At 41.3% G+C, this 19,255-nt stretch overlaps 1 pseudogene; it reads left to right on the top strand.

The window, feature by feature from the left end:
- Window positions 1–19,255, top strand: part of LOC137049331 (zinc finger protein 850-like) — a 62,093-nt pseudogene that overhangs the window by 22,548 nt on the left and 20,290 nt on the right.

Here is a 19,255-nt window from a genome sequence, read left to right as displayed (position 1 = left end):
TAAATACAGAAATGACACAGTACTACTGAAAGAAAGAAGGTAGAAGAAAGAATAAAATACTCCAAACTCAGGGGGTTTCCACCATGAGCAATGCCCGAAGCCTTTCAGGTTGTAATGGAGCCAGTTTTGCACTGTCCCAGCCAAGATAAACTCTGATGCCTCCTTATTATCAGCATTCACAGCATCTAAAACAACAAGAAGTTAGTAAATATTTGGAAATATGATTAATTATATAATACAAATATAGCCTACTACAAAATGAAGTGAAACTTGACATTTTATCAAAATCTTGATATCCCAGTTAAAACACGGTAACATTAAATTCAGGACTATTTAATGCATTTTAGTATAGACTTTAAAGGACCTGCAGACACAATGAATGAATGAAAAAGCAAAGTGAATATATTAGTGTTTTATCTAATAATATTATTGTATTTAATAGTAAATAAATAAAGTGTGAAAATGAAACAAGTAAATGAATGACCAAATAGCTAAATTTAGTAATAAAAGGTATAGGCTACATCAGGGGTATTCAATTAAAATTCTAAGAGGTCCGGTTAGAAAAAAATTCAGCAACCAAAGGTCCGTAACATCACAATGACTAACTTGTGTTATCATTCAGTGCCACAGCCTAGTAGTTGTATGAAAATAATATGTAAGTAGCCTAGTCAAGAGACGACTGTCAAATAAAATGAAAGTACACATTTAATAATATTTCAACAATATTTATTGTTGTTACGCCCGCCTGTTGCCCCCTGCTGGCTCTGCTAGACAGTGCAGATGTTAGTTGGGCGACAGGTGTATTCTATCAGTAATCAACCCTCTATTATGGCGTTTGGGATATAAGGTCTGGGTGCTCAAGAGTTGCTCTCGCTCTCTCTCGCCATGTTTCTCCTGTTTATGTCATTTTCTTAATAGAACCTTCTTTATTGATTTTATGTGTCAGAGAAATATTTTGGTTACCACACGCGTGTTTTTCTTTCTCCCCCTAGACGTTGGTTTTCTTTTGTTTGTTAAATAACTGTTTTCTTGTTTTATCAATAAATTGGTTTATTGTTTCAACCATTTAGTGTTTGCCTCTTTTATGTTGCGGCATATGAGCCAGCCGTAACAATTGTCTGTTTATTTATTGAACTGTAGGGAAATAATAAGTACTCTAATAATAAATGATCAATTTAAATAAAATAAAGGCTGCATTTAAAATAAATTATAAATAAATAAAACACAACAGAGAGCTTTTGAAAAATGTGCATCTCAAAATAAAGTGCTTAATTAGAGAAAAATTAATAAAAAAAGTATAGCTTGAGTTTCCCTTTTACTTTTTAGTTAACTCCCTTTCACATCTTAAGTTTAAACACATTTTAAAATAAACAATTTCAACACATTAACATTTGAACAGCTTTAACACCTCCTTTTCTCTTTCTTTCCCTTTTATATCCAACTTGCACACTTTGTCTTGTTTAGTGAGAAAAGTGAGCCCTTGCTTGTCCTGCCAGGATTTTAAATCTGGGCTGGAATGGTGTCAGGGCCATTCTCAAACACATGTGTAGGTGCTCATTGGTGAGCCTGGATCGATATTTGCTTTTAATAATGTTCATTGTGGAGAAAGCTGCCTCACAATTGTATGTGGAGCCAAACATGGTAAAGATGTACAAGGCTACTTTCCTGAGACCTGGGAAAGCGGTCTCTGAGACCATTTGAAGGCAGAAAGTGGCAGGATCAGTTTTTCCAAAATGCTCTTTCAAGGCCACATCTGCTTGTAGATCGACCAGTTGCATCTGGAGAGGCCCAGCATGTTCCCACTTGAAGAGCAGTGTGACTTCCTTTGAGAACTCCCTGACATCTGTGATGAGGAATGGGTTCTGAATTAACAGGATGAGCTGCTGTCCAAGGCTGAAGCTGTCGCAACGCTTGCTGAAGTTTACAATCAGCTTGTCAACAAATTCAACAAAAGAAGACACATCTCTCTCACCCTGAATCTGTTCCTTTACAGTTGGAAAGTGTGCACAGTCTGCCACCAGGTCTTCCCTAAACAACACAAGTTTCCTCTGAAAGGAGCGGACAGCTGTCATCAGATCACAAACTGAATTGTCCTTGCCCTGTAGCTTTAAATTCAGTTCATTGAGGTGTGAAGTGATATCAACCAAAAAAGCTACAATATCCATCTTCTTGTCATCCTCCAAAAAGAGAGAAAATGTTGTTGCCTTCTGGCTCTTCAGCTGTGCCAAGAAAGCTGTGATTTCCCCTCGGATGGACCAAAAGCGCTCCAACACCCTACCTTTGCTGAGCCATCTTACATTGTTGTGTAGCAGAAGGTCATCAGCATTTGCATCAACTTCTCTGAGGAATTCCCTGAGCATGCGATGCTGATGGGAAGAGGAAGCTCTGAGAAAGTTTATCATTCTCATCATTGTGTTCATCACCTCAGCATACTCGTCTGACAGGGTGGAGCACAGGACTGACTGATGAATTATGCAATGGTAAGAGATGAGTTGAGGATTGTCATCTTTCATTCTTGCCACAGCTCCTCTCTCTCTCCCTACCATGGCAGGGGCTCCATCTGTGGTTATTGAAACCACTTGCTTCAGCTCTATTTTCCTCTTCTTTAACATCTCCTTTATGGCCAGGTAGATGTCCTCTCCTCTTGTAGTGGTCTGAAGGGCTGTGACACCTAACAGGTCTTCACAGAACTCTTCCTTGTCCTTGTTGAAGAACCTCACAAAAACTAACAGCTGAGCATTGTCAGACACATCAGTGGACTCATCTACAGCTAAGCCTATGCATGGTGCCTTGTGAATTGCTTCATCCAGCTGAGCTAGCACATCATGGGTTAATATTTCTGTTTTCTTTGTGGCTGATGATGCTGACATAGGTATTTGCTTGATTTTTACACACGTCTTCTTTTTGTTTTCCCTCAAATAAGGTTTCAGCTACCGCACTCATGCACTCCTTGACAACCCCTCCATCAGTAAATGGTTTTTTATGTTTGCCCAAAATCCAAGCAACTTTAAGGGAACATTCGTTAGCACGTTGTTGGGCAGTGAATGAATGTGTTAGGATTCTGCTGGATCGATCATATTGGGCTTTTAGATCGTTTATTTTCTCTGCCCTCAGTGCGGATTTAAGTGGGTATGTTTGGTCAAACGGTTTGTGCTTTGTCTCATAGTGGCGCTTCACATTGCCGCTTTTAATAATCGCGACAGTCTCTGAACATATGAGACATACCGGTTTGGAACTGCCCGTAGGAAGAATGAACATGTAAGAATCGGTCCATTCTTGATTAAAAGCTCTGTTTTCGCTGTCCACTTTTCTTTTTTTAGAGCACGCCATGTGAAACGTTCTCTCTTTCGTCTCGTCTCTCCCTGTGTGTGTGTGTGTGTTTCTCTCGCTGTCTGACTTGAGTAGCATCACGTGACATGATTTACAACGCATGCTATTGGTCTGTGAGTTTCCTGGGCCGCGCTAAACCATTACCATAGATGCTAGAAAAGCTGCGCGGATTAAAATAGAAACGCTCCGTCAAAAGTAAATAATTTTAAATAATTTATGGGTTATTGGTCCGGGTCCGGACAGAAGGGCGGCTGGGTCCGGATCCGGACCGCGGTCCGCCTATTAGTGACCTCTGGGCTACATGGTGGTTTGGAAGAGATTTTTTTTCCATTTACAACATGAACTGGAGGCACAACAGTTTGCTAAATTTCTGTAGTTTGATATAGCTGCCTACAGACAGAGATGGGACCAAGTCACACCTGTGCAAATCTCAAGTAAGTCCCAAGTTTTTTTTTTCCTAAGCAAGTCAAGTTACAGGCTACGTCAAGCCAAGTCAAGTCCCATAGTAGGTCAAGTCAAGTTCAAGTCAAGTCACCCCACACAGCAAAATGACTCCGCGCTGGATCCACCGCGGAGTCATCGCGGTTTCCGGAACGTACCCGCGAAACGGACCCGTATCGGCGTCCACTTGCGCGCAGTGGCGGATCCACAACGAAGGCGGATCGCGGACCCGCCGAGGCTCCGCGCATCATCCGCGATTAAAATCTTACCTCCGCGGCGGGTCCGTTTGGGAGCCGCAAATTGATACGGACCCGCAATGGACTCATAAAATTCCTGGCTCATCTGGGCCGGGTTCGTTTTTTACCCGTTTATCTCATTTTCAAAATCTCTTCTGTTCTAGCTGTAGGATAAAACTATCACTAGGCCTAGGCTACTACAGCAATATGGGCCTAAGCTTTTTTAACCTAGTATTGTAAATAGGCCTTACAAAAAAGTCATCAATTTAATGTACAAAAGTAATCCCTATGGAAACATAAAATTGATATTTAAATGTATGGAAAGTTATAGGTTATAGGTTATAGCCTATTCTGTTTTTTTTTTTTTTAAGTAGCCTACATTGGTGAGGCTACTCTAAATTAATTGTGTGGTCAAAACCTAATTTAGTGCTTTATAGGCTATTGGTGCAAACATAAAATATTTTATCTATTAGGCTACATTTTCAATGAAATGCTGCGCTATGCACAGCTAAAATATCAGAGACAATGAATAACTGGTGAACGACAAGAAGTTCAATAAAAAGGTTATTTATTTCTCCTATTACTCCGTTTGTGTGGATGGAGGCGGGACACGTCTCCTTGTTGCCCGATCCACCGCCAGGTTGAACCACCTGATTGCGTGCTTGGTGACCTCCGCGTCCGTGGCTGATTGTGTCACTGTGTTTTTCCTCACAGCACCTGTAATCAAACAGACAGATTTGTTTATGGTATGTAGTAACATCCAAAGCCAAGTATGCTTATACAATATATGAGATAGACATTAAAGGGATAGTTCACCCAAAAACGAAAATGTGATGTTTATCTGCTTACTCCCAGTGCACAAGATGTAGGTGTGTTTGTTTCTTCAGTAGAACACAAATTAAGATTTTTAACTCCAACCATTGCTCGTATAATGCATGGCAATGGGGTCTAATTAGAAATACACGCAATTAGAAGTACAATACTGCAATTAGAAGTACAATTGGTACTGATTCTGAGTTTTTTAAATAAAATAAAAAAGACATCAAACGTCAAACAAGTCCATGGTATAGTAGCCAGTCTATAAAAGGCTACATGGCCATATTATGATGGTTGCTACGATTTTTAAGGCTGCCCCAACATTTACAAACTACTGATTTTGAACGTATTTAATATTACTTTAAATTATAAACTTACTGAAAAGCAAGGTCTTCGTTGCCATCCTACTGAAGGGCTTTTTGTTATTAACACCCTTCCAGTTTATCTGATGAGACACCCCATCTGTGAAGAGCCTGCCCAGGATGTTCCAGGTCACCCTCTTCACATCCTGGCCTCCAATGATGGCCAAAGAAGAAATCTAAAAGGCAAATACATATTGATTTAAATAGACAGCAAGGTAAACATTTCTAAGTTTAATTTGCATTTAAAATGTTTTGTTCTTGTTGAAAGCATCTAGAAATGTTCAAAAAGATAGAAACATCTATGTTTCAGCTTTTTCTGTAAAGAAAAATATATATATTGTGACGAGCATCCTCGGAAGAATCAGCGTCGCCCTGGTAACCAACACAAAACACCTGCACCTCCTCATCGCCGGCTGATCGGTCACAGCTGCTCCCAATCAGCCCACAGCCACATAAGCAGCACAGACTGAGCAGAGGAAAAAGACTGAGGTCTTGAGCCGACAAAACGCTGGTCTAACCTTTGTTTCTCTGTTCTCCCCAGAAAGCAGCGAGTGACCGACAGCCCACCCCTTTGGAGCACGTCTGGGTCACCCACTTTTGGTTGGATTGAGCACTGAAGAGCACTTAAAGCACCAGCCATCACGCACCAGCTTCACTTCCTTAACCAGTTTGATTTCACTGTAAATAAATCTACCCTCCGGGGCCACTTTTCACGAAGCCTGCCTTGTCGAGTGGTTCTTCACCCCGTGACAGTGGTGGAGAATGCGGGCAAGTTCGTGAGGAATCACCGACAAGTTCATCGATCCACCCCTTAATCCCTTTTTTTTGTGTGTTGTCCTCTCTTCCTGTGTAGACACCGGGCCGGGGGAACGCGGCGCGCTCGTCCTCACGATGGAGGAGGTATTACAGCGCCTCGCAGAAGTGAGCATCCGCCAGCAACAGATAGTGGAACATCTCGCCACTCGCCAGGGCAGGACAGAGGACGAGCTCTTCGCCGTCCGTGCCGCCGCCGCCCAACGTGTTCCGCTACCCGATCCTCGCGCCCAAGCTACCCGCCTGCTGCCAAAGATGACTGCTGATGACGATGTGGAAGCCTTCCTACAGGTCTTTGAAAACACCGCCACACGTGAGGCATGGGCTGAGGATGATTGGGCACGTGCGCTGGCACCCCTCCTCACTGGAGAAGCCCAACGGGCTTATTTCTCGCTCCCCCTTGAGACCGCCGAAGACTATAACAAAGTCAAGCGGAAAATTTTAGCGAGGCTCGGCCTCTCACCAGTCTGCGCCGCCCAGCAGTTCCACGAATGGGAATTCAAGCCCCGGGTACCAGCCCGTGCCCAGGCAGCCGAGCTCAGCCGCATCGCGCATCACTGGCTATTGGAGGGGGACCCCACCGCAGTACAGGTAGCGGAACGGGTAGTGGTCGATCGACTTCTCCGCGCCCTACCCCGCGCTCATCGGCAAGCGGTTGGGATGAGGAACCCTACCAACACCCTGGAACTCGTGGAGGCGATCGAGCTGGCGGATGCCGTCCATCATCGCAAGGCCGGGGACCGACCGCCGCCGTTCCCCCGGAGAGTCGGCCAGGAGCGACGCCCGCTCGAAGGGACCCCGCGACCAGTCAGCAGTTTCCACTCTCCCGCATTTTGTCATTGAGAATGGCCTGCTGTACTGTGTCGCTCAGCGGAGGGGGGAGGAGAAGAAATTGCTGGTGGTACCTCGAGCTAAGACCGAAACCATCCTGGAGCTGGCACATTCCCATCCCATGGCAAGTCACCTCGGGACAGCCAACACCACTTAGCGCATCCTTAAAGATTTCTCAGATTCTAGGCTAAAATCTGACGTCTTTGGTCGTTAGTTTGACATGTTCCCCGGCAGCCGATTAATGAGCGCTGCGATCAAATTTTACCTCAGACGAAATTCTGGCAGTGTCAGAAGATTTGGCACACAATCCTGCAGTGTGACTTCTCCTACAACGACAGTCAAATATCTCCGTTTTTCAAGACAAACTATGACCGAAACGAGACCTAGAGATTTCTCTGTAGCCAGCCTTTCAGTCCCGCGTGTAATGCAGCTCACAGTCACCCAACGCGTCATTTACTGATGATATAAAGCTCCTGACGAGTTTTCTTGCGCGCATCCGTTTTTAGCGCGCCTTTACTATCGTTCAGTCTGACATTAATGACAACTGAGATCTTACAGAGTGACATGGCGATCATGTTCGTACAGTCTGACAAGGGACATTCGCAAAGGATTTTGAAAAATCGCACAGTGTGCAGGACCCATTACTTAATCATTAAAACAGTGAAACTATATTTTGTTTCTGCTCTCCTCATTCAACCAACACGTGGACTTGAGGAAATTGATGCCGAGTCCAACACTACCATTCTGTGATGCCCCTCTACAAGTTACTTTTGTGTTGGAAGGTGTGAATCTTCATCTTTACTTTGTCATTTGAGGTCACACTTGCAAGAAGGATTACAAGTCCGATGTCCATTAAGAGAATGTGATAGAAAGACTATGGCCTCATTTACACTGCATGGTTCAAGTGACCCAATTCCGATTTTTTCCTCTCATGTGACACAGATCGGATATGACATGTGAACGTGTAAGCAGTAAAAAAACGCATGAATTCCGATATCTTCAGATCAGACTCAGGCCTCACTCCTATGTGGTAATAGAGCCGATTTGATTCGGATGAGTGCATTAGCGTCTGCCATGTAAGCGGACAGATCGGATATTCCCCAGTAAATGCGAAGAAGTCGTACGTCATTGAAAAAAGGACGGAGGCGAATGACGTCAACTCAGGTGGACACAAACTGCGATCCAGTGTTGCCAAGTCTGCGGTTTTCATGCGGTATTGGGCTACTTTACCACAGTTTTGAGTTGCAATTGGATGGGTTTTGTTGTGAAAACCTGGCAACCCTGTCAAGGGCACTCCTCTTTTTCTCCGCCTTAAGAGAGAATGTTTTGCCGTCCTTTAAGGATGTGTGGAACAGTGCAGACAGCAAAACATTGGGCAATCATTTTGTCTGTGTCCATCGCAGATCACAGAAGTTTTACTTCCTTTTCCGGTTAAGAACGTCTTGGGCTGTCTTGCCAGTGTACAGTGTAAATGCAAATATCGGATACAGGTCGCTTTTGAAAAGATGATGTAAGCGGGTCGTCAAAAAAATCGGATATAGTCACCAAATCGGAATTGTGCATCAAGACCTGCAGTGTAAATGCAACCAAAATCACTATTGTGTCAAGTTTTGTGTCTCATATTTCTAGGAAACACAAAAATGAGTGTTGTGCACACACACACACACACACACACACACACACACACACACTCTCAGTGCGTTGCGTTCGACCGTAAGTCTCAGGGTTGCCAACTCACACACATTTGTCGTGAGACACACACGTTCAGGCTCTGCTCTCACCGTTTCACTCTGTCCAAGAAAATCCAAATAGTTTTTTATATGAAACAAAACCCAGATAGCAAGAATGTTTGGGCCACATGTGGGTATTATCTGGCACATATGGCCCAGATATGTTATGGCTGAACAGATATGGGCCAGAATGTGACCATATTTGTTTTACCATAACTTTAAAATTGGTGGGAAATGTTGTCTTGGTTCACAACTCATTTTGAGGAATATGGCCCAGATAACAATGTACACATTGTTATCTGGGCCACAATCTACACTAATCCGGATAAATTTAAAAACGAGTTTTTCGTCTAAAAACGCTCCGGGTCCCCACTATCATTTTCAATCGTTTTCCAAAAAATGTTCATCTGCACTGAAACGTCTGAAAACGCTTACATCCCCATACTGCGCATGAGCAAATCCAAGACGCTTCGACTTTCGTCATTTCCGCTACTCGTTTATTTACTCTTTGAAATTTTGAGTTTTTTAAATGGGTCGACAGTGAGGTGGAGTTGTTGCTGCGAGTAACACATGAATATAAAGTGCTAAAAGCAAGTGAAAATGTAGACTGGGAGAAATAAAATAAAATAAAATAAACACGGCGTGAATTGGTCATATGACTGCATCACATGGCTAAAAATGCCTCATCGTATTAAAAAGCCTCCGTTTTCACAGTCCACACTACGACGCGAAGACGGCGTTTTCAAATTTATCAGCTTTGGAGAGCGTTTTCAAAACGATACGTTTTCATTGACTTAAAACGCTGTCTCAGTGTGGACGGAAGGCCAAAACAGAGTGAAAAATATACGTTTTCAAATTAAAACGTATTAGTGTGGACATGGCCTGATACTGACAATTTCTCATCTGCTCTCATGAGTTTTTGGTCACGCATATCTTCAGGTAAGTGAGGTTTTGGCATTTCAAAGCCTTTTTAAGGTTATTTTGTGCAGCATTATGTATTTGTTTGAGGAGGGTGTCGAATTAGCCTCAGTTGAGTGTATTTACCATTTCAATCCCATGTGTAATGCAGCACACAGTCACCGAACCAGTCATTGATTGATGATTTAAAACTCCGGACTAGTTTTCTTGCATGCGTCCGTTTTTAACGCGCCTCGACTATCGTACAGTCTGACATTTATGACAGTTTTGATCTTACCGTGTGACATGGCTTACAGCACTGATTATGTTTGTACAGCGTGACATGGAACAATCTTGAAGGACTATAATAAATCTGAAAGTGTGCACCTGGGTTAAGTTTTGTTGCGGCCGCAACAAAGGTAGTTCGGTTTTTTTTTTCAGAAAATAAATTAATAAATTCAAATCTTAACCTGGCTAACGATAAATTACAATGATTAAAAAAAGTGTCAAAAAAATTATGACAGAATTATATTTTTGGATTTATTTGAATCATAATTATGCAGACCTAGCTTCCAGGTTGCTGTTAACATTATTTAAATGTAACTTTTTATTGCAGGTGCAGTTGGTTGAAACAACGCCAGTCCCGGCAACACACTTCCAACACTGATTAGTGTCACAATTCACCAGTGTGAGTGCCCATGCTCACCACCAGGGGCACTCCAATCCGGACTGTCCTTCTATCATAAACTACATTACCCATTATCCTCTGCCCGGACTCATTAGCACTCACTGTTTACACCTGTGTCTTATTATTTTGTTCTCCGCCTGGTTATCTGTTATTCATTGTGAAGTCTTGTTTTGTGTACACTGCATTTCTGAGCATTTTCCTCGGTTTCATGTCTCTTGGTTTGTTGGATTTCTTGCCTGTTTCCCAGATTACCCGTTTGCCTTTCTCTCCTGTCTTGTTTGCCTTTCTGGACTGTTTGCTTGTGTATGACCTTTTGCCTGCTTTTGACTATGATTGTCGATTACCCTCTTAATAAATACTGCATTTGGATCTCCTACCTTCTGTCTCAGAGCGGTTCTTTACAATTAGAGACTTTATTTACCTTGTGAAGATGTTGTTTGTTATCTTTAGTAAGTTACTGTGATTCCCCCCTCCCTTCTACTTTAACTCTCATTGCTAGTTTAGCATAATACACACTTGAAATTTGGTGTCACACTTTGAATGTTATTTATATTAATATAAATGGTTTCTGATTAACTGTAAATATTTGTCAAAAGTAAATTATTGTATACATTTTTGTTGTTGAGTATTGTATTTACCATGGAGTTAATACGACTTTTACATACTGCTCAAAGTTGCATGTGGGCCACATAAGGGCCATTAGATTTGAACAAAACTCAGCCATACTAAAATTCCATATAAGGGCCACGTACAATTGTATTTTTTGGCTCACGTTTGGTGGAGTTATGGCACTGCTTTGGCTTTGCTGTGGTAAAGAAGAAGTGGGCCAGATCTGGGCCGGCAAACACAATCTAATCTGGGCCAGATCTAAAGCCGCGTTTCCACCAAAATTACCCGGAACAATTTGTACCAGGAACTCTTTTACAGGAACTTTTCCCCCAGACCTGCAGCTGTCTGGGTTTCCACCGCAATCTAAAGTACCGTGCAGATTAGGCAGATTAGTCCGGTGATGTAGGACTGCACGCGACTGCTCCTCCAAATCAGTGAAGGACAGTAATCATTTTTGCGTGTACCGATTGAAAGATTTAGTGAACTGTTTACATGAGACGTTATCTAAACCGATCTGGTGTTTACATGTGATGACTTTCAATCGCAATCATTTTGTCACATGCAGTTTGTCTGCCGCATCAAAAATGTCGCCGCTGTTTTCTCCAGCAGCTGGAATGTGTTTACTGTAGCCATAGCAACTCTTAACGGCCACCAGGACTAATACAGTATTATATAAGCTATTTATCTGTTGTAAAGTATAATCATCATCTCAGAAAAAAAAAGTTCTTCTGTCAGGCGCAGTTAAAGTAAAAACTGCCTGGGGCAATATACGCTGTGTCATTATTCCAACATTATCTTCATAACTTACGCAATAAAAAGTTTACCCCTCATAAAAATGAGCTTTCCTCTCTTGTCAACATGAGCGCGGCGCGCGCTGTCACGTCATGTAAGGACGCACACTTAAAAGTAATCGGTCAGTTCGTTTACACTGTGAAAAAAATGAATAAAGAGTATGGAAGAGATTCAAGCTGTGCTGCTTTTGCTGGTTATATATAGGTTTACTAAAGAGGTAATTAACGACAGAAAAGAGCACTAATATGCAGATTCAGCAGCATGCAGCATATTCAGAAAGCTTGTAAAGCTAGATTTAAAATGACAATGTTTTGAAAAATGAAATCCGAAAACAATAATAATTGTATATATATATCCCTAAACAGAACAGTTTTAACTTTTTGACAGTCTTTACGAGCTTTCTAATATTTTTAGCACATCATTGAACAACATTTAAATATGCATTTCACCAGTACATTAAACTCTGACATCTGTCATCTGCTTTATTATTTCTGTGCACTTCTGTGATTGTAGCCTGCGGCGTGTAAACGGGACTTTTATTTTGGTGTGACGTCATAAGGCTGCGCCGCGCTCCTGCATGTTTTGGATTCGGGTGAAGAAAGGTTTGTGCTTTAGCCGTTTAAAGTGTTTAAAACTATAGAAACGTTTTACTGGCGACGCAGAATTAATTAATTATTATTCAATGTAACTTTGCATTGCTTTATCTAACACTTATTAACGTTGTGTGAGCATGAGTTCAGTCTTTGGCAGGAGAGAAACCGCTTTATTAAACTCAGACTCAATTGAATCAATTGCTTTGGAAAATGATTCAGTGATTCAAAGCGCTCTATTTCTATCTCCGTTTCTACGGAGAAAAAAAACAATAGTGTGTGTATAAATTGTGTTCTTTTATTAGTTTGTAGTGCTAGTTTTAAGTGAAACTAAGACTGCTATTACTAAACCAGAGCTGGTTGAGACTCACTCAGAGATTTAGTTTGGATTTATTTTTCTTGCTGTTAATTATTCTCATCTTAAACAGGACAAACACAGAAAAACTCCCGGTGAAGATACAGATCCATGTGACTCTATTATTAAAAATATGCCGTTGATTAAAGAGGAGACTGAATACCTGAAGATTGAAAATGTATTCAGTTTGATATATGAAGAAACTGAGGAACAAACAGAGAAAGAGAAGAATAAAGACCTGAAGATTGAAAATGTATTCAGTTTGAAAGATGAAGAAACTGAGGAACACACAGAAAAAGAGGAGAATAAAGACCTGAAGATTGAAGAAACATTCAGTTTGAAAGATGAAGAAACTGAGGAACAAACAGAGAAAGAGAAGAATAAAGACCTGAAGATTGAAGAAACATTCAGTTTGAAATATGAAGAAACTGAGGAACAAACAGAGAAAGAGAAGAATAAAGACCTGAAGATTGAAAATGTATTCAGTTTGAAAGATGAAGAAACTGAGGAACACACAGAAAAAGAGGAGAATAAAGACCTGAAGATTGAAGAAACATTCAGTATGAAAGATGAAGAAACTGAGGAACACACAGGTGGGTAAATTTTATTCTCAAAGCTGAACTCAGTCATTTAATCTTTATTTAATCTTTATTTAAATGTCCAGCTCTACAGAAATGAAGGATATTTTTGAAGAATGTCATATATGAGTGTCCTCAATCCTGCTGGTTGGAGTAAACTTGTCATTTGTGTCAATGTGGGCAGATCAGTAATATAGTTGAAATTATGGCTGGGCTATTTGTCGCCAAACAATTATCACGATATAATTTACCATATCAATTGATATCGATAAAAATCACAATAAATGTAAAATCTTAATTTCTTTAAAGTTTAAAGGCATATTTTTGCTCCTGAGTGAAATATGTAGAAAACAGACAGTTAGCTGTGGTTTTAAACTATCCTTTATTGTCAAAACATGACAAACTTCCCAAACAGGTGAACAATTTATTAAAACTGAGGTAGATTTATTTATTAAAATCTTAACTGTGTTCAGCTTTTTTTTTTAATCGACACTATATCAGTAATATCATTATACAGGGCTTGACATTAAGCATGTTCATGTGCTTGTCCTTCGAACAAGTAAATCGTTCATTCACTTGTCCAAGTAAAACATTTGCTTGTCCGGAAAAGTGTGTGTGTGTGTGTGTGTGTGTGTTGTAAATATAATTTATTCTGAAGCAATATTCTCACCAGTGTTCAATCAGTTTTGACATATTTAAATCTGCATATTTGTGGTTTTTATTTTTATTGAATCATTTGAAATTTGTGATATTTTCACCTTTTATAAAGGGCATTTTCCCTTAATCTTATTAAATATAGGCTATGCTTCAGGTTTCATTTTATATTTGTAATTTTGATCAATACATTAAATTATGACACTATAAGTTACCAATCAAATTAAATAATTTACGCTGAAAGAATGCCACTGCATTAAATAATGTTTTGAGATTTGTAGTTTTGAATCTAAATAAGAAATGTTGGAAAGTATGTTTAAACATGAAATTAAACCACCAGTAGGTGGCAGCAGGTGGCCGTCTTAATGAGTGAGTCATTGAGTCGTTCATTCAAACGATTCATTCAAACACTCAAATACTTGGGGGGGGGGGGGGGGGGACGACTCAAATACTGAGCTTTTTACACTGTTAAAGACTTGGATTCCCATCCTAAACATAGACAAAGTTTCAAAAACTAAAGTTGGACGTTTGATGGAGTATTTCTGTGTTAAAAATACTCCTTCCAGTTTCTCACAAGTTTTGGGGAGTTTTTTTCGAGTATGGGCCGTACGGGCTCTTCTCCCGGTAGGGTGCACGTGCGTGGCTAGAGCGAGAGAGGAAATGTACACCCATAAACACTGCTCTCACAGTGGAGATCTACTCGTCCGTGCAACACTTCTGACGCGCCGCGCTCCACTTTATTCCTATGGGCGTAATTTATAATTTAATTTCTTATTCGTCAGGCGGCTTTAACGCACCCGAATAGCATTCCGGGAAGCGCTGCATTTGAGCCGATTTGTTCGGCGAAATGACAGGAAGCGTCACAACATCACACTTCAGTCGTGTCGAAAAAGTGGATCTCCACCGTCACTGCTGTCACAGGACTTCACGAAATCAACAATGTTACCAAAGAAGTGTATTTTTGACGGAGCGGTCCCAACGATAAAGGTTCACGGTCCTGCTTTGGAAGCAGGCGGAGAGTTAAACTGCTTCAGATGTCTATGTTGTTGGCTATCGTCGCGTAAGTAAACATCCGTAAACGACACGATCGTGTATAGTTAAAGGGTCATGAAACCCCAAAACACTTTTTTTGAGATGTAAACAGATATGTATCGGCTGCACATCATTGAAAACACTAAGGGTACTCATTAATGGTATTCATATGTGAAAATAGTTATTTTTTTGCATTTTTCAGAGCGATTTCTGTTTTCCGGTTTGAAAAGTTTAGTCGGAGCAACGTCACAAATGCTGACCTCAGCGCAGGCTTTTTGGCCCAAGTATGGGCTGCTGGGCACATGCTGACGTCGACCGCTCCGAGCGATTCTCGATATATATTCATGACATAAAGCTCATTCAGTCCAATCCCTGCGCTGTAGCATACAAGATAATTTAGTTAATATGCATGAGACAGTCACTTCTGTCAGGCTCGTCTTCCATCATTATTGTAGAGATATGTTAGGGAAGTTTTGGAAGCAGCGTGCGGAAAAGTCACGGAGGAAAGCTAGGCGTTGTGCTGATACGAAGTAACGTAAGGGCGCCGAGCGAGCTGTAACCGGCGCCGTCTGTGGAAGCCTTTGCCACAAAGGCTCGGTAAAGTAGAATTCACCTGAGGAATCGCACGCCGAACCTGCAAGCATTGACTATCTATGTCAGGAGTGCAAAATAACCAATCTGTAATCTGTAGGCTAATGAACAAAAGCCACGTCCTCTCCGTTTTATTTGTCACAGCCATGCACTAAACCGCATGTGTTCGGGCTCTTAGTGAAACAGTGTGCATATTTGGACAAATATAGATTTAGCTGCTGAGTGATAGACAGCGCGGATAACAACGTGTACAAAAAACAGTATCCTTATGGCAGAAAAGTCCCAATTATCTTTTACATATCTTTCAGTCTGAAACGTCTAACGCGTTGCTATGGGTGGTGTGTATTTTACTTGACTGTTCATTCTGAACACTACGTCCTCTATATTTTTTTCTTTTTGTTGTTATTACTATGCTCATTGTTTAAGTATAATACAATAAGTTTGTATCTGTAATCGCGAACCGGATGGGTCATTTAGTAAACGCCTGTGGCTCGACGGCAGGAAAAACAAAACCTTTTTCATCATTAATCCAAAGCTATTATTCTAAATGTAGGCTGTCAAGGAGGAAAGAGGGGCAGTGTCTCTTCCAAAAAACTGGCAAAAAACAAAACAATAAATATTACAAAAATACAATAACTTAAATGTATATAAAATCATTATAAAAACAAGTGATTTTTATATGTTTTAATGTCAAGTAACACTGTCCAACAGCGACACCCGCAGGTAAAGTTACAGCGAGTTTCCTGAGCCCATTAATTTGAACAGACCGCCCAGTATCACGCTATGATTGAATGTTGGAGAACATAGCGTGGCATGGGGATGTAATGACATCCTCTAGTTTAAAGGTGCTCCAAGCGATCCTGAGTGGAGTAACTTCTTGTTGACATTCGAAGTGCTGTCAAACAAAACAAAAACTAGCTAGATTAGAGAGATTCCCATTTGACTCTGTCGAAAGCTTTTTCAGCATCAACAGAAATTATCAGAGCAGGAAGTTTGCATGCTTGAGTTAAATTTATAACATTTAAAAGTCGACGTATGTTATCTGTGCCAAATCATTATTTTATGAATCCTGTCTGATCTGGTTTAATGATAATTGCTAACACATTTTCGAGCCTGCGAGCTAATACTTTGGCCAATGTTTTGTAATCAGTGTTCAGAAGACTTATTGGCCTGTAGGAGCCGTACTAGAGGATCTTCATCTTTTTTGGGAATTAATAAATAATATTGACGCTGTTCTTCACGATTCGGCGGCTACTCAATGATCTAATAAATTTTGGAGTGCGGGCATTAAAATATGGGAGATATCTGACCAAAAAACTATAAAATTCACAAGAAAAGCCGTCAGGACCTGGAGATTTATTGAAGGGAAGAGATTGAATGTTCTGTGCTGAGAGAAAATTCTGGTGGTGCCCCCTTCAGCACTTGGTGCGTGTGGTGGGAGCGGCGGCACTGAGTGTTTGCACGCTATACTGTCCATGTCTAGAAAGGGAATAACAACATCATCATCAAAATAGTCCATATGTGAAATCAGTTGGTTAATTATAAAGATTCAAACGGTCTTGATTCGGATTGTCAATGTCACGTGGGGTGCGTCCGAATACCTAGGCAGCTGACTCGTTGCCTCGCTGCCTTATCAGATAATGACTTGTAAGCCAGCGTTTGTGCATGAAGGCACCTGACGACACTTATTTGGGACAGATTTCTAAGGCAGTGTAACAGTTTGATGATCTACAGCATAATAGAGAGAGCTTTGGTGAGAACTTAACACATATTTAATTACTACATTAGTAATTTATCACTGGAAATGACAACAGAAGTGGAAAATATTGCTAAAAAACATACATTTACACAGAAACTGAGCAGCAAATGCAACTTTCGGATGCCATCTTTTTACCCCAGCTCGACTGTCACTGAATGGAAAGCACAGGATTGTGGGATATCAAAGGCAGCGAAAGATACATGTATGCTGCCTTCAAAAATCGATCAGATGAAGGTCTCTCAGAGATAGGAAGTTGAGCTAACATTAGATTCGGACATTGCTTGATGCCTTCATATGTGTCCTCCGAAGGCAGCATTTTCCAGGTTCTGGACCCATCCGTGATTTCAGCAGTTTGCTAGATTGACACGCTATCCGAATCATGAATCAGTACGCTGATTCACAACCGTTTGAATCTTTATTTGAGGATCCAAAACAAAACCGGAAGAGAAGACAATGCTGAATAAAGTCGTAGTTTTGTTATTTTTGGACCCAAATGTATTTTGGATGCTTCAAGAGACTCTAATTAACCCACTGATGTCTCATATGGACTACTGCGATGATGCTTTTATTCCCTTTCTGGACATGGACAGTATAGTGTGCATACACTTGCATACGCTCTCGGACTAAAATATAAAATTAACTCAGCAAAAAAAAGAAATGTCCTTTTTCAGGACTGTGTATTTCAACAATAATGTTGTAAAAATCCAAATAACTTTACAGATCTTCATTGTAATGGGTTTAAAAAATGTTTTCCATGCATGTTCAATTAACCATTATCAATTAATTAACATGCAGCTGTTGAATGGTCGTTAAGACCTTAAAGCCTAGTTCAGACTGCACGATTTTCAAACTCGTCGGGTCACTGCTCTATTCACACATGAGTTCACACTGCATGACTAAACAAGAGGAAGAATCGCCGACAACTCTCTCTCTCTCCCGTGCGCAAACTACGTTTCCCAAACACACGTGCGATGTGCCGAGTAAACAACGCGAGATCACACGTGCGTCAGACCGGAGTTCTCGCGCGAGACTTAGAATTGTTATTTAAAATGATAAACTGCACAACATTTGCTTCAAACTGTATGTGCGCTGATTTGTGGAGAAAAAGAAAAAAGATTATGGCGGAAGAAATTGTTGGAGAGACAGAGGGAGCCAGGATTGTGTTCTGCAAAGACAGTTTGAGGTAAATAAACAATTTTGTAATGTGCTGCTGCTGTGGCTGGATGTGCAAATGTTTGGGCTTTGTTTCTGTTTGATAGAATTGTAAATATATCTATTAAAATACTGATATTCTGCTCTATAACTCCTCCCTGAACGTCCTGCTGCCCTGTACCTCACTCTTTCATTGGCTGTCGGTCATTGACGATGTAATTTTCAGTCAGGAGTTTGAATCGCCGACAGGTCCAGATGTTTAGCATGCTAAATATCTCACCGGCGGCGGCGACTCGTCGGTGATTCTCTCTGATCGCGTCTTTGATTATTCACACTGCATGATTGTCACTCGCGTGCACGAGCACCGATTTGCCTGTGATCTCGGGCATTTGTCGGTGATTTCGCAAAACTTGTCGGCGACTCAAAATCGGGGCAAAAATCGGGCAGTGTGAACTAGGCTTAACAGTTCTAAAAACGCAGGACACTAAAGAGACTTGTCTACAGACTGTGAAAAACACCCAAAGAAAGATGCCCAGGGTCTCTGCTCATCTGCGTTAACGTGCATTAGGCATGCTGCAGGGAGGCATGAGGACTGCTGATGTGGCTAGGGCAATAAATTGCCATGTCTGTACTGTGATACGCCTTAGACGGCGCTACAGGGAGACAGGAAGGACAGCTGATCATCGAAGTTTATCATTGAAGGAATGAGCGTTATATAGAGGCCTGTACCCTGGAGCGGGATCGATTCGGAGGTCCGTCATGGTCTGGGGCGGTATATCACATCACCATTGGACTCAGCTTGTTGTCATTGCAGGCAATCTCAATGCCTTTCAGTACAGGGAAGACTTATGTGGTACCCTTTATGCATGCTCATCCGGACATGATCCTCCAGCAGGACAATGCCACCAGCCATACTGCTCGTTCTGTGCATGAGTTTCTGCATGACAGCAATGTCAGCGTTCTGCCATGGCCAGCGATGAGCCCGGATCTCAATCCCAT

This window comes from Pseudorasbora parva, chromosome 2, assembly GCF_024679245.1.
Source record: "Pseudorasbora parva isolate DD20220531a chromosome 2, ASM2467924v1, whole genome shotgun sequence".
In the NCBI taxonomy this organism is placed as follows: Eukaryota; Metazoa; Chordata; class Actinopteri; order Cypriniformes; family Gobionidae; genus Pseudorasbora; species Pseudorasbora parva.
Note: the sequence above shows the minus strand (reverse complement) of the source record. Positions and strands in the feature narration are given on the sequence as shown.